Source organism: Rutilus rutilus (assembly GCF_951802725.1).
Source record: "Rutilus rutilus genome assembly, chromosome: 1".
In the NCBI taxonomy this organism is placed as follows: Eukaryota; Metazoa; Chordata; class Actinopteri; order Cypriniformes; family Leuciscidae; genus Rutilus; species Rutilus rutilus.
This window is the reverse complement of record NC_140209.1, coordinates 21,896,349-21,910,910: the sequence shown is the minus strand read 5'-3', so window position 1 is coordinate 21,910,910 and position 14,562 is coordinate 21,896,349. Positions and strand designations below refer to the sequence as shown.

The window sequence follows — 14,562 nt, the reverse complement described above, 5'->3', positions numbered from 1 at the left end:
GAAGTAAGCCGCTGTCATCCGAAGCTACAAAATGAAAGGCATATGGTAATTTTGGACTTACATCACACACAAAAAAGTACAATTTAAGAAACAGTGCAAATTCTCACCTGCTCGTGCATTGCTTTCCCTCAGGGCTTGGTTCTACATTTAAAAACTAAAATAAAACAAACAACTAAAGGCACTATTTTTAATACTGTTAAAACACTGGACATTAAGACATAGGGCTAGAATATACCTTCACAGCTGAAAACGTCATGCTTGACACGAGATGCCATTGGAGTACAAGGGCCAACAATAGAGCAATGACTTTCTCCCTCCTATTGACAATCATTGACATGTAAAAATATGTTTGAAGTTAGTGCATACATTTAATGAATTGGACTTAAATGTAACACTTAGTTAAGCGCAACGTATTACATACCTCCAGAGTTTTCACCCATATGCTGCCAGGGTAAATTTGCTGCCGGGGGTGTAAAGCTTAGTACTTGATTAGCTGGGGGAGCAAACATAACAGCTTTCATTTCAATGTTGAGTATTGCATATTCAGTAACGAAACAATAATTGAACAGTGCAAAGCTAATGGAATATACAACACACCTCAACACCTTTCATCCAGAAACTGCTGCAGCGAATCCCATCAAGTGTCCTAGTGAAAAACAGATTATGATTAAAGGATTCATCATCTTAAAGTCAGCATGAAATCAAATTTTACAATTTGTATTTTTATATGTAATATTGCAGTGTTTATGTAAATGATTCATCTGTGCACTTAATTTTTTTTTTATTATGTACCCTTATAATCTTTAATCAAATACATTACCCTTCCCTCCCCCCTCGAAACGACTTCTCTTCCAGTCATGTGCAATGGCGTGAGGGCGTGGCAACTTCCCTCAAACCATTAGTCTGCTATGAGCAGAGATGGAGGTGAGGAGAGCTAGAGTAAAACCCTGCTCCTCTATTCAATATTCCCTTTCACTTGGAAATACATCACAACACTGGAGAAAAGTCGTTTGTAACTTCCGGTTCATGCCGACTTTAAATAGAAGCAATAGTTTCCAAGACAAAAAACTTCACAAATAACATCACTTACTTGTACTCAAACTCTTGATGGATTCTGGATTACTGGGGAGAAACCTGGTTCTGAGGAAGAGGAAACAGAAATTTGAAAATAATAATAATAATAATAATAATGAATGAAAAAGTCTCTTATCCACAATGAACAGACAAATAAATTACACAGATGAAATAAAGGAAAATCAAATGTACAAGTCAGACCCATTTACCTGCTCCCTTCATGAACTTAAAATGATGTTTCTCCCAGGTGCTGTGTGGAGGTGTGCAGCGGATGGCTAAATTGTTCCTTTGTCTTTTTTGCAGAGGTTAAATGGGGGCCAATGGCACATGCCCTTCGCTGAGCCACACTTGCGGAACCACTGCAAATGGCAGATCCTCCTTGTTGACAGAGGTGGGAGTAAGTCACATGAACAAGTCACAAGTCTCAAGTCTTAACCTTCAAGTCTCAAGCAAGTCCAAGTCAATTTTGTGAAAAGCAAGTCAAGTCAAGTCATTAATTGAGTGATAATTGAACATTATTGAAGACACCTGATGATAACAAGCAGAATCACTGAAGGAGAAAATATCAAATTGTAAGTTACCATTATGGCGATTTGTGTTTGCTTTAGTTGGACTCTTGACCCATATATGTTTATTTTAAATTTTGTCTGACTGTTGTATCTGAGTTATAACTGCCAGATGAACAAAGCAAAAAAGTGATCTGATGGTGTTGGTTATATTATGACAATCATCATTTGAACTTGATCACTGAACTCATTAAGATCCTTATTTCTGACTTAGATTTACGTTGGTGTTTACAGCATAACTGTGATTCTGCATAAATATCCAGATAGATATAATACAAAGGATTTCTTAAAAGTTGTTTTGAAAAAAAAAAAAGATGAAAAAATCTTTCTTTTAGGCACACACAGACGTCAAGATTCAGTCTATGCATCTCAACAATGGTGACGAGCAGAATATTCAATTAGGAAAAGTAAATTACATAGACAATTCAGATCATAATTTATTCATACCGCAATGCATGATGGGAGCCATTAATGAGTTGTGATTGGTGGCAGCCACTGCAACATGCTTTATTATTGTCACCATTGTTGAGATTCACAGGCAGATTAGAGATTATTGATATCTGTGTTTTTAAATAAATTCATTTGAAAGTGTTTTGATCAGAACAATATTTCATAAATATTTTGAATTATATGAAAAATACTGATAATCATATGCTGTAGAATGGCAGAGCTGCTGTAATTATCAAGATAAGATACCTCAATAAATTTCGTTTTTAAGGTTCACAACATGATTATGTCAAAACATAACCAACACTATCAGATCACACTTTTCTTTGTTCATTTGACTGTTATAAATCAATAACAGCAGACAAACAAAATTTAAGGTAAACATAAAATGGTCAAGAGCCCAACTAAAGCAAACACAAATCGCCATAATGGTAACTTACAATTTGTGATTTTCTCCTTCAGTGATTCTGCTTGTTATCATCAGGTGTCTTCAATAATGCTCAATTATCACTCAATTAATGACTTGACTTGACTTGCTTTTCACAAAATTGACTTGGACTTGCTTGAGACTTGAAGGTTAAGACTTGAGACTTGTGACTTGTTCATGTGACTTACTCCCACCTCTGCTTGTTGATAAACTGAACAATGCGAAGCATCTAAAATAGAAGACACATTAGCATAAAGTATTCTTTTTGATTATTTTTTTCAGGCAAAATCAACAACATTAAAATGCTCACCCCTTCGAAAAAGCAATAATTTTCACAAGTGGATCAACAGAAAACCATGTTCAGACAAACAAAATCATAAACAACCTATATACATCGTTATTTTTGTAAGAAAACACCAAAAGTTAAACTACCGCTAAGTCTTTCTAGATGTAAAGTTTGGCTAACGTTACCTACTGTAGCTAGATACATTTCAACATGTAGCAACGTTAGAACATGCTTGAACTCAGTGTGTAAAAAAGGTGAACAGCATGTGGTAGCTAACACTGTAATCTAGACTAGCAGCATAATTATGTTTAGTTAGAAAACAACACAAGTTATACTACTATAAAACTCAGTCTTTCTTGTCGTGAAGATTTTGCTAACGTTACCATTCCCACGTAACGTTAGGCGGCAGAATAATTGTCTGTAGTTCAGGAACTGTAACGTTAGTAAATTCGACTGACCAATACCATCTTAAACCACATGTACTCACACTTGTACAAACATACGTAACAGTTAAACATACTTAGAAGAAGAAAAAAACTCAACGCCAGGAAGAAACCAAGTAACGTTAGCCTAGCTATGTCAGAAACATGGCGGAAACTTTGCAAACAAGACTAACGTTAACTTACTTTAGCTTGACTAGTTAGGCAAGAACAGATTTTAAGAAGTACTAAAACCAATGTCAAAAAAGAACATAGTAATATTGCATTTCACAAAAAGGCAAACTGTACTTACTTAAAAGATTGTATATTTCCTCTCTCCAAATACTGAAACCGTGTGACGAGACGAGTTATCTGCTTCAGTTTTTTAGGTGCTGCCCCTCTCGACCGGTGGAGGTACTTCTCTGTTTGTGCTTTAACACTTTCTTAAACATTTGTACAGGTCGCAAAACTTGCAATTGCAAACTGCAAAGTAATCCCTTATACATGTAAAAAGGTAAAATAAAATAAAAAAATGAGCTTGTAAAACAATGAAAGACATAACAGAGAGACAAAATATTTCTAAATATTTCACTTTATCCTTCAGGTCAAAACAGAGATTTTCATGTTTCTCATAGACATTACCATGGTTGCAAATTAATTTTTTTTTTTTAAAGCAAACCCAAGATTTTGGCCAAGTTGCAGATGTCTTTCACTGTTCACTGATTTCAGGCATTGGAAAAATTAGAAAACATTAGAAAAATCTAAATTGTTCATACCATGAATGAAATATTTATTTAAAAAACTAATCAGAATCAGAAAGATATTTATTGCCAAGTAAGTTTTAGAAAAATGAATCCTTTTTTGTCTATTGGTACATCTCAAATTGTGCATAAATCAAAGAAATGTAAAGAATTGTCACCTTAAGTGAATAAAATAATTCTATATATTTTACATATCTGCTATCGCTTCAGAGTTTCAAAGTAGGCTAATTTAAATGTAATTTCCTAAACATTATCATGGAATCAGAGTCAAATCTGTTATAACCCCTAATGGCTTTAGAGCAACAACAAAAATTGATACAATTCACATAATAATTATAATCGCTTTAAATATGAAAAGTAGTTAAAATGCTATCAGTTTCACTCATGGCTGGTCGATTTCAAAGCGGCTTGCCGCCAGCCGGCCGCGGTTCATTTAGACGGCGGCAACCGTCAGAGAGAATGAAGTCGGCGGCCCAGCGGCTGTTCGCCGGCGGAATCTCGCAAGAAATGGGAGTGACGTATTCGGTGGCAAACGTTTAATCTCCGCCAGCGGGGCGCACCTATAGCCGGCAGCTTGGGGCCGGCGGCAAAAAGAAGCCGTGCAGATATTTTTTGCTATCTGGGAAATTACGAACAATCGTCAAAGTAAACCCAAAGCATCATTATTCTTCTCTAACCTGAAATACTGCATGGACTTACAAGAGTGTACGGAAAAAAAAGCTGGCCACTATTACCGATTTTTTTTATTTAGGGTGACCAGACGTCCCGAAACATTCGGGACAGTCCCCGAAATCTGAGATGTTATCCCGAATACCGAATCTGCAAGGTAAATTCCCCGGTGTTAAATTGACATTAAATTGATTTAAATCGCGATATTGTTATGCGCAACTCTTCAGTAAAGCCGGTTCCTTGATTAGTAGTAAATCACCATCACCTGCTTTCAGATGGAGCGGCATTTAGGGCTGATGAGATAATTAAGTGATTAATTTAGTGATGATTGAGAATTATTGAAGACACCTGATGTTAACAAGCAGAATCACTGAAGGAGAAAATCACAAATTGTAAGCCACCGTTATGGCGATGATTGTTTGCTTTAGTTGGGCTCTTGACCCATATATTATTAACTTTAGATTTTGTTTGGCTGTTGTTACTGAATTATAATTTCCAGTTGAACAAAGAAAAAAGTGATCTGATGGTGTTGGTTATATTATGACAATCATCATTTGAACTTGATCACTGAACTCATTAAGATCCTTCTTTCTGATTTTGATTAATGTTGTTGGTTACAGCATAACTGTGAAAATGCATAAATGCCCAGAATCTTTTATATAATAGGCTATAAAGGATTTCTTAAAAGTTGTTTAAAAAAAAAAGAAAGTCATTTTTATAGGCACACACAGACGTCAAGATTCAGTCTATGCATCTCAACAATGGTGACGAGCAGAATATTAAATTAGGAAAAGTAAATTACATAGACAATTCAGATTATAATTTATTCATACCGCAATGCATGATGGGAGCCATTAATGAGTTGTGATTGGTGGCAGCCACTGCAACATGCTTTACTATTGTCACCATTGTTGAGATTCACAGGCTGATTATTGATGTCTGTGTTTTTTTTTTAAACTTCTGAACATCTTTTGATCAGAACAATGTTTATTAAATAATTTGAATTATAAGTAAAGTACTGATAGTCATAGGCAGAAGAATCACAAAACTGCTGCTAAAAAATTAAACCAAACTATCTTAATAAGTTTCCTTTTTCAGATCACAACAGTAAAAATGAAATATAATGGTCAAGAGCCCAACTAAAGCAAACACCCATTACCTTAATGGTAACTTGCAATTTGTGATTTTCTCCTTCGGCGATTCTGCTTGTTAAAATCAGGTGTCTTCAATAATGCTCAATATTCACTTAATTAATCACTTAAAGTCCCTGTAAAGGCAATTCAAAAAAAAAAAAAAATCTAAACACATTAGAAATGTTAGAAATGTATTGCTAAAACATATTACAAAGACTGTGAACTGTGAAGTGCTGAATTGTGGAGTTAGACCGTTAAACAGTTTTTCACCATTGCTGTGTTCCGGATTTTTTGGGCGGGGCTAAAACGGGGGCTCGATGACGCACTGAAGCCCCTGAGCTCCTGGACACGCCCCTACTCGATGACGCACTGGAGCCCCTGATGCTGGCCCCTCCCCTAACAATATAGCACATTCACATCAGTTTGCCGATCGCGAGTTACTGTCAGTACTAGTACAGCCTACAGTTTTCTAGCTAGCTATGCCTTCGTCACGGAAATGCGTACTACCTGGATGCGATCACGTACAAAACAGATCGGTGTCCTTATTTAAATTTCCGAAAAACAATCACATCAAGAAGAGGTGGATTAATTTTGTGAAGAGCCACCTTGATGGACAGCTGAGGATCACCGCCAAAACCCGCTTCTGTAGTGATCATTTTACACGGGATAGTTTTATAAACTTCCGTCGGAGACAACTGGGATTCTCTGATAATCCGCTGTTACTGGTTACTGTTAAATGGGGCCGAACCGACTATCTCCCGTCTCGGCCTTCATCCTCCCGTTGACCACCAATGAGTGTAAGTTGCCTTGAGTGCTTATGTTATAATTATAGTAGGTAGTCCAGGCTCGAACATGTATGGCTTTGTAAGCTGCTAGGAGCATCCATTCCGCCTGTAGCGGTGACAGTTGAGTGTGGCGACGGCAGCTTTCCCGCGAGTGGGCGTGGTTTCAGCGCAGCCAGCGGACACGCCCCCAGCGTTTGAGAGCAGAGACTAATGCTCATTTTATCAAGATTTTGATAGCTTATTTTATGTACTTGCCGGCTTTTTTTATCATTCAAATTTGTCTGGGTGGCTAATAACACATTTTTCTGTGGTGTGACAAACTCAGAACACATACTTAATTTAACACCGCTCCATCTGAAAGCAGGTGATGGTAATTTAGTAAGGCTGGGCGATTTAAATCGTGAGATTGTTATGCGCATCTCGTCAGTAAAGCCGGTTCCTTGATTAGTAGTAAATCACCATCACCTGCTTTCAGATGGAGCGGCATTTACTACAAAGAGCCGTAGTTAACTGACAAGCTGAGCCATATCGCATCAATATCGCGGACGTATCGCCAGCGATATTTAATGCGATATGGCTCAGCTTGTCAGTTAACTACGGCTCTTTGTACACAGCAAAAACTCCAGTGTTAAATTAACACTCCTGGGAGTGTATGAGTCCACACTCAAGAGTGTTTAAGTTAATGAGATAATTAAGTGATTAATTTAGTGATGATTGAACATTATTGAAGACACCTGATGTTAACAAGCAGAATCACTGAAGGAGAAAATCACAAATTGTAAGTTACCATTAGGGAGATGATTGTTTGCTTTAGTAGGGCTCTTGAGCATTATATGCTTACTTTATTAGACTTTTTTTGTCTGCTGTATCTGAATTATAACTGCCAGCTGAGCAAAGAAAAAAAGTGATCTGATGGTGTTGGTTATATTATGACATTCATCATTTGAACTTGATCACTGAACTCATTAAGATCCTTCTTTCTGACTCCGATGTGTGTTGTTGGTTACAGCATAACTGTGAATCTGCATAAATGCCCAGAATTTTTGATATAATATAAAGGATTTCTTAAAAGTTGTTTAAAACAAAACAAAAAAAAAGTCTTTCTGTTAGGCACACACAGATGTCAAGATTCAGCCTATGCATCTCAACAATGGTGAGGAGCAGAATATTCAATTAGGAAAAGTAAATTACATAGACAATTCAGATCATAATTTATTCATACCGCAATGCATGATGGGAGCCATTAATGAGTTGTGATTGGTGGCAGCCACTGCAACATGCTTTATTATTGTCACCATTGTTGAGATTCACAGGCTGATTATTGATGTCTGTGTGTGCCTAACAGAAAGACTTTTTTTTTGTTTTGTTTTAAACAACTTTTTTATGTGCAAAGATGCACATAACAATATCGCGATTTAAATCGCCCAGCCCTACTTCAGCCTATGATTATCAGTACTTATAATTCAAAATATTTAATAAACATTGTTCTGATCAAAAGACATTCAAATAAATTCATTTAAAACACAGACATCAATAATCAGCCTGTGAATCTCAACAATGGTGACAATAATAAAGCATGTTGCAGTGGCTGCCACCAATCACAACTCATTAATGGCTCCCATCATGCATTGCGGTATGAATAAATTATGATCTGAATTGTCTATGTAATTTACTTTTCCTAATTGAATATTCTGCTCGTCACCATTGTTGAGATGCATAGACTGAATCTTGACATCTGTGTATCTACTAGTGGTGGAAGTTTTGATTCTTTCCAGAGACTCGTTCATTTTCAGTTTGTTCACCAAAATGATTCGTTCAGATTCGTTCACTGATTCGTTCAGTGATAATTTCTTCATATTATACTGCAGCAGGTGGCGAAAAAGAGTGTATTTTATGCTATGTTTTAACAAACGTATTTTAATTGTTACAAAAAAAAGTGATTTGGCTTTGTTAAAATGTGTGCCTTATTTACTAAATTAATAACATAATATTGTATAAATAAGTGGTTCAGATGACCAAACCAAGGTTGTCTTGCATAATTAACATTTTAATTGTTTAGTCAGACATACACATTAATAAATCTGGTATTATATTAAACGTTGATGTTCTGTATGTTGAATATGAAAATAAACAATTATATGTGCACACCTATAACTGCGCTTTGGATGAGATTGAATCACATGCTAAATGACCGATCTACCCAGTACTCTCATTCACGAACGAAAGTACCAGTTAGTTCATTTCGTTCACGAACGAGATCTCTCTCTCTCGTTCAGACTCAAAACAGAGCGATCTCGGTCAGTGATGGGCGTATTCGTTCAGTAGATCCAACCAAATACATGCCCCTTCACAGCCCGAACTGAAATGCTATTTGCTGACGTTACGCAAATGAGACCTAACCAATACTGTCATTTTTTTGGCTTGTTTTAGTTTTTAGAGAAGTGCATATGACATGAATAAAACGTAATTAATTCATTTCTGATAATACAAAATGAACACAAGTAGTCAAATGAATTGTTCAAAGTGCAAAATACCACAAAACTAAGACTAAAACACAAACAAAATATAAGAATAGCAGGTAACGAGAAGTGTACATTTAAATCAAGTAAACAGTCAAGTGCACCCCCCTTAGCTCAAACCAAATAAAAAAATGACGACGTTAATTTGTCTTTGTTACACTGTAAAAAAAAAAAAAGTAAAAAAACGGCAATTTTCTGGCAGCAGGGGCACCAGAAAATTTCTGTTAAAAAACGGAAAAATACTGTAAAAAAAAGGTAATTTCTTTATTGATTTCAGTAATATGATATAATGTTAACTTACCGTCGTATTGAAGTATTAATATCTGTTTTGTACACTGATAACTACCAATCACAGCAGTGATGAGAATCACATGATCAATCAAAGCTCTACACAAGCAGTTCTACCACAAGAAAGTTAATACTAATATATATAGAAGCTGCACAGTGTCATTCACACAAACATTAAACACCATCATGGTAACACATGAAATTTTAAAAATGCAATAAACATTAATTTAACAACATTAAATGTAACATAAACCCCTAATGTACATAACTGATTAGAAAAAACGAAGAAAACTATGAAGAAACAAACATAGTTATTTCAACAAAAATACATCAAATGTGAAGTGTCACAGGGAATTGTGGGAATGTCAATTTACGGTTTTTCACTGTAAATTATACAATGAGTTGTTTTTTTCACTTTCAAAAACTGTAAATTTTACTTATGTTACAGTAAAATTACATTAAATGTACCGTTAGATCTATCACAGTTATTTACCGTATACAGTACGGAAACTTTCTGTTAACCAATGAACAGTTTTTCACTGTAGCATTTTTACAGTCTTTTACCGTTAAAATTACGATCATTTTTTACAGTGTATATTTAACCATTAGCTTGTGTCATTAACCTGTTTTCATTACAATGGTAAAGTGTAAATTTCTTTCTTTGATGCAAACATGCTAACTACACAAACCTATAGCTCTATCGGTTCGCCATCATTATCGTTCAACAGTGGCGGTTCTAGACCATTTCAACTGGGGGGGCCAAGCTGGGGCCAGTTGTACTGTTAGAGGGGCCAGTTATATTTAGACCTTATTGTTGTCATATCATTTTCTGCACTGCACTGTCGGCATTAACAGGCAAAATACCATGTTTACAGTCATTCAACAATGTATTTGCATTTCCATTATATTTTTTACATTTACATTACATATTCAGAATCAGTCACATTAACTGTATTCTACGATTTTTGTGGGGGGTTTTTTGCAAAAAGATCAGCAAATTCATCTAGATTTAAGGCCTTTGCCCTTGACTCAATACTTAGAACACCTAAATTGCTTAATCTGTCATCTGACATTGTGGACCTGAGATAAGTTTTCACCAGCTTTAGTGCATACAATATAATATACAATTAAATTATGCTTATTTTAAATGTATTGTAGGCTACAGGCTAGGTATACAAAATATAGGAAAAAACATGATAATATGAAACGCTTCAAAACAGAGCGCACAAAGCGCATCGCGGGTGCAGAATGATGTGCTCAAAGCAACGTGGAGTCACAGTGTGCAGCGCTGCGCTGCACAAGTGCGCATTTAAAAGTTCACGGCACAAAGCGAAGAAAAGTCGAGCGAATCCACAGCCTTTTATCTACAGATCATGCATTATATGAATATATCATATTGGAGAGAGTTTTACCGTGCATCCTGCTGTAACCGGACGAGGCGCGCGCGCTGTTTGAATACTGAATGGAGATTAATGATGGACAGCCGCAGAGGAGGGAAAACGAGTTTCCGTAAACTTTAATTTAATGATGTAAATAGACTTCTGTCTCTCACATTAAGCTATGGAATGGCTTCAGGTGACTTTGTGAAATTATAATCAGACCCTCTCAGACCCAAGTCACCCAAACGGACGTGAAAAAGAGGCGCAGAAAAGCGAGCTGTTTGCATCCCTGTTTAAGTAAAAATACTCAGCACCATGAGTTTGTTGATCATATATTTTATCCTTTTTCAAACTGCCACAAACTAACAAACGGACAGGTTCTAACGTTACACTTCTGTAATGCATTTAATACAAATACAACATATTAACAACTTTACTCACCTCTATATTTCCTACTTTGCTTAGGCTATAATATTCGCGCAAAACGTCCACCAACTTCTGAATAGAAAAAACCCCTGCAGATCCGATTTAAGCAGTCCCTCTAGGGTTACATTTGTGTTCCGTGTTGCCACTGCCCAGCCAGCACAGCCATGTGGGGCCCAAATGGGTTTGACCTGGGCTATCTAACTGGGACCCAGCCAGTTTTGTCCTCGGTTTCCATGTTGGCCCCACATGGGTTTGCCCAGATGAAATGAACACTGCTTAGTATGCACAGTACAGGCTGTTTAATGTAACACTGAATCAGTGTTGGAGGTAATGAGATAATTAAGTGATTGAATAATGATAGTGCATTATTGATGAACACCTGCTGTTAACAAGCATAATCACTGAAGGAAAGAGAAACACAAGAACTACTTCCAGCCACAGCCTTGGATGAAATCAACTGAAGATAAAATACATTACATCTCTCAAGATCTGATTAAACAACTCCACAAACAGCATTACCAGCTTCACTTATGACTAACCAGACTGACTTTATTTCTGTCAGACGTCTACAGAAAAGAATTAAGAAGAGGTTTAGATGTTGATTACTTATTTGAAAGTAATAGTTTGATTTGATGTTACCATTGTGGCGATCAGTGTGTGCTTTAGTCAGGCTCTTGACTTTTTAACATTAGTTGTTCTCTGGCAGCTGTGTCTGTTTGTTATGGCGAGAACAGCAAGAGAAAATATGATCAGATGCTGTAAGCTGATTGATGATATAAATATGATCATCATGTAGTGGCTTAACTCATTGATTATTTGTGAGGTTCATACGGTAGTATGTTATTCATTTTGTTTTATTGTTGTGATTCTACAACAAAAGAATAATAGAATTTAATCAGAACGTCAAATTATTTTTAAAACTCCATTTACATATTTTGGGCTCCTCCTAATCTTACTCACACACAGACATCAAGAATCAACATATGAATCTCAACAATGGTGACATGCTTCATGCTGCAATGCATTCTGGGAGCCATGGATAAGTTTTGTATGATGCACTCAGAATGCATTGCAGCATGAAGCATGTCACCATTGTTGAGATTCATATGCTGATTCTTGATGTCTCTGTGCAAGTGGAACTTTCTGTAGTCCAACATGTGTAAATGGTGTTTTAAAAATCATTTGATGTTTTGATTAAACTGTGCTGGATCTCTTGCTGCAGAATCACAACAATAAAACAAAATGAATAACATACTACCCGTATGAACCTCAAAAATAATCAATGAGTTAAGCCACTATATGACGATCATATTCATATCATCAATCAGCTTACAGCATCTGATCATATTTTCTCTTGCTGTTCTCGCCATAACAAACAGACATAGCTGCCAGAGAAAAACTAATGTTAAAAAGTCAAGAGCCTGACTAAAGCACACACGGATCGCCACAATGGTAACATCAAATCAAACTATTACTTTCAAAAAAGTAATCAACATCTAAACCTCTTCTTAATTCTTTTCGTTAGATGTCTGACATAAATAAAGTCAGTCTGGTTTGTAATAAGTGAAGCTGGTAATGCTGTTTGTGGAGTTGTTTAATCAGATATTGAGAGATGTAATGTATTTTATCTTCAGTTGATTTCATCCAAGGCTGTGGCTGGAAGTAGTTCTTGTGTTTCTCTTTCCTTCAGTGATTCTGCTTGTTAACAGCAGGTGTTCATCATTAATGCACAATCATTATTCAATCACTTAATTATCTCATTACCTCCAACACTGATTAAGTGTTACATTTAACAGCCTGTACTGTGCACACTAAGCAGTCTTCATTTCATCTGGGCAAACCCATGTGGGGCCAACATGGAAACCGAGGACAAAACTGGCTGGGTCCCAGTTAGATAGCCCAGGTCAAACCCATTTGGGCCCCACATGGCTGTGCTGGCTGGGTGTCTAATAACGGATGTCAAAAATAACGATAGCAAAAAATAGTTTATAAATTATTTCACACTCCACATTTGGGGGGGCCACAGGGGGGTCCAAGCTTGTTGTCACAGGGGCACTGGCCCCCCCTGGCCCCCCTCTAGAACCGCCACTGTCGTTCAAACAACTGGTTATGTTCGTTCATGAACGACATGTACCAGTTCGTTCAACTCGTTCACAAACTATAAGATCTCTCTCTCGTTCAGACCTATGGTTCAGACTCAAAAGCAACTCGGTCAGTCAGTGAAGGGCGTATTCGTTCACTACATCCAACAAATCACATGCTCCGTCACATCTCATACTCGAAGGCTATTGGCTCGAGGTTCATTCTTTGACAGGTTGAAAACACCGGTTCACTGAGCTGCGCATGCGCTGCTAATAGCGCGCGCTGCTGTGGAGGGAGGGATTTCAGTGAACGAGAAATATGAGTCAATGGATTACGTGAACGAGAACGATTCGTTCACCTAAAGGATTCGTTCAAAAAGAACGATTCATTCACGAACGTACAGTAACATCCCCAGGCAACACGTTGATCTCACAGTGATCTCTCCATATGACCACAATGTGAGTTCACAGTGAGCTAAAATTGTAACTGCACTGTGCACTCACTGTGTGCTCATATTATGGACACAATGTGAGTCACCCCAGCTAGAAATGTAATTGGACATGGACTCCAACATCACTCAGATGTTTAATTAAGTGATTAATTTAGTGATGATTGAGCATTATTGAAGACACCTGATGTTAACAAGCAGAATCACTGAAGAAGAAAATCACAAATTGTAAGTTACCATTAAGGTGATGGGTGTTTGCTTTAGTTGGGCTCTAGACCATTATATGTTTACTTTAATATTTACTGTTGTTTGTCTGCTGTTATTGATTTATAACAGTCAAATGAACAAAGTAAAATGTTATCTTATAGTCTTGGTTATGTTTTGACATAATCATGCTGTGATCTGAAAAAGGAAACTTATTGAGACAGTTTGGTTTAACTTGTTAACTGCAGTTTACTGATTCTTCAGTCTATGATTATTAGTATTTTACTTATAATTCAAAATATGAAATAAACATTGTTCTGATCAAAAGACATTCAGATAAATTATTTTAAAACACATACGTCAATAATCAGCCTGTGAATCTCAACAATGGTGACAATAATAAAGCATGTTGCAGTGGCTGCCACCAATCACAACTCATTAATGGCTCCCATCATGCATTGCAGTATGAATAAATTATGATCTGAATTGTCAATTTACTTTTCCTAATTGAATATTCTGCTCCTCACCATTGTTGAGATGCATAGACTGAATCTTGACATCTGTGTGTGCCTAAAAGAATGATTTTTTTTTAACAACTTTTAAGAAATCCTTAATATTTTATCAAAAATTCTGGGCAAATATCAAGATT

The 14,562-nt window shown here is 36.5% G+C and overlaps 2 long non-coding RNA genes across 2 annotated transcripts; both read right to left on the bottom strand.

The window, feature by feature from the left end:
- LOC311292928 lies at positions 1-488 on the bottom strand. The gene is made up of 4 exons (XR_014627851.1): positions 422-488; positions 236-317; positions 108-141; positions 1-24 (listed from the first exon to the last, which is right to left on the bottom strand). It is a non-coding gene; the product is annotated as an uncharacterized lncRNA (long non-coding RNA).
- A 109-nt stretch (positions 489-597) lies between these two features.
- Positions 598-1,407, bottom strand: LOC311292905. The gene is made up of 3 exons (XR_014627844.1): positions 1,284-1,407; positions 1,091-1,140; positions 598-646 (listed from the first exon to the last, which is right to left on the bottom strand). It is a non-coding gene; the product is annotated as an uncharacterized lncRNA (long non-coding RNA).
- Between the last annotated feature and the right edge of the window lie 13,155 nt (positions 1,408-14,562).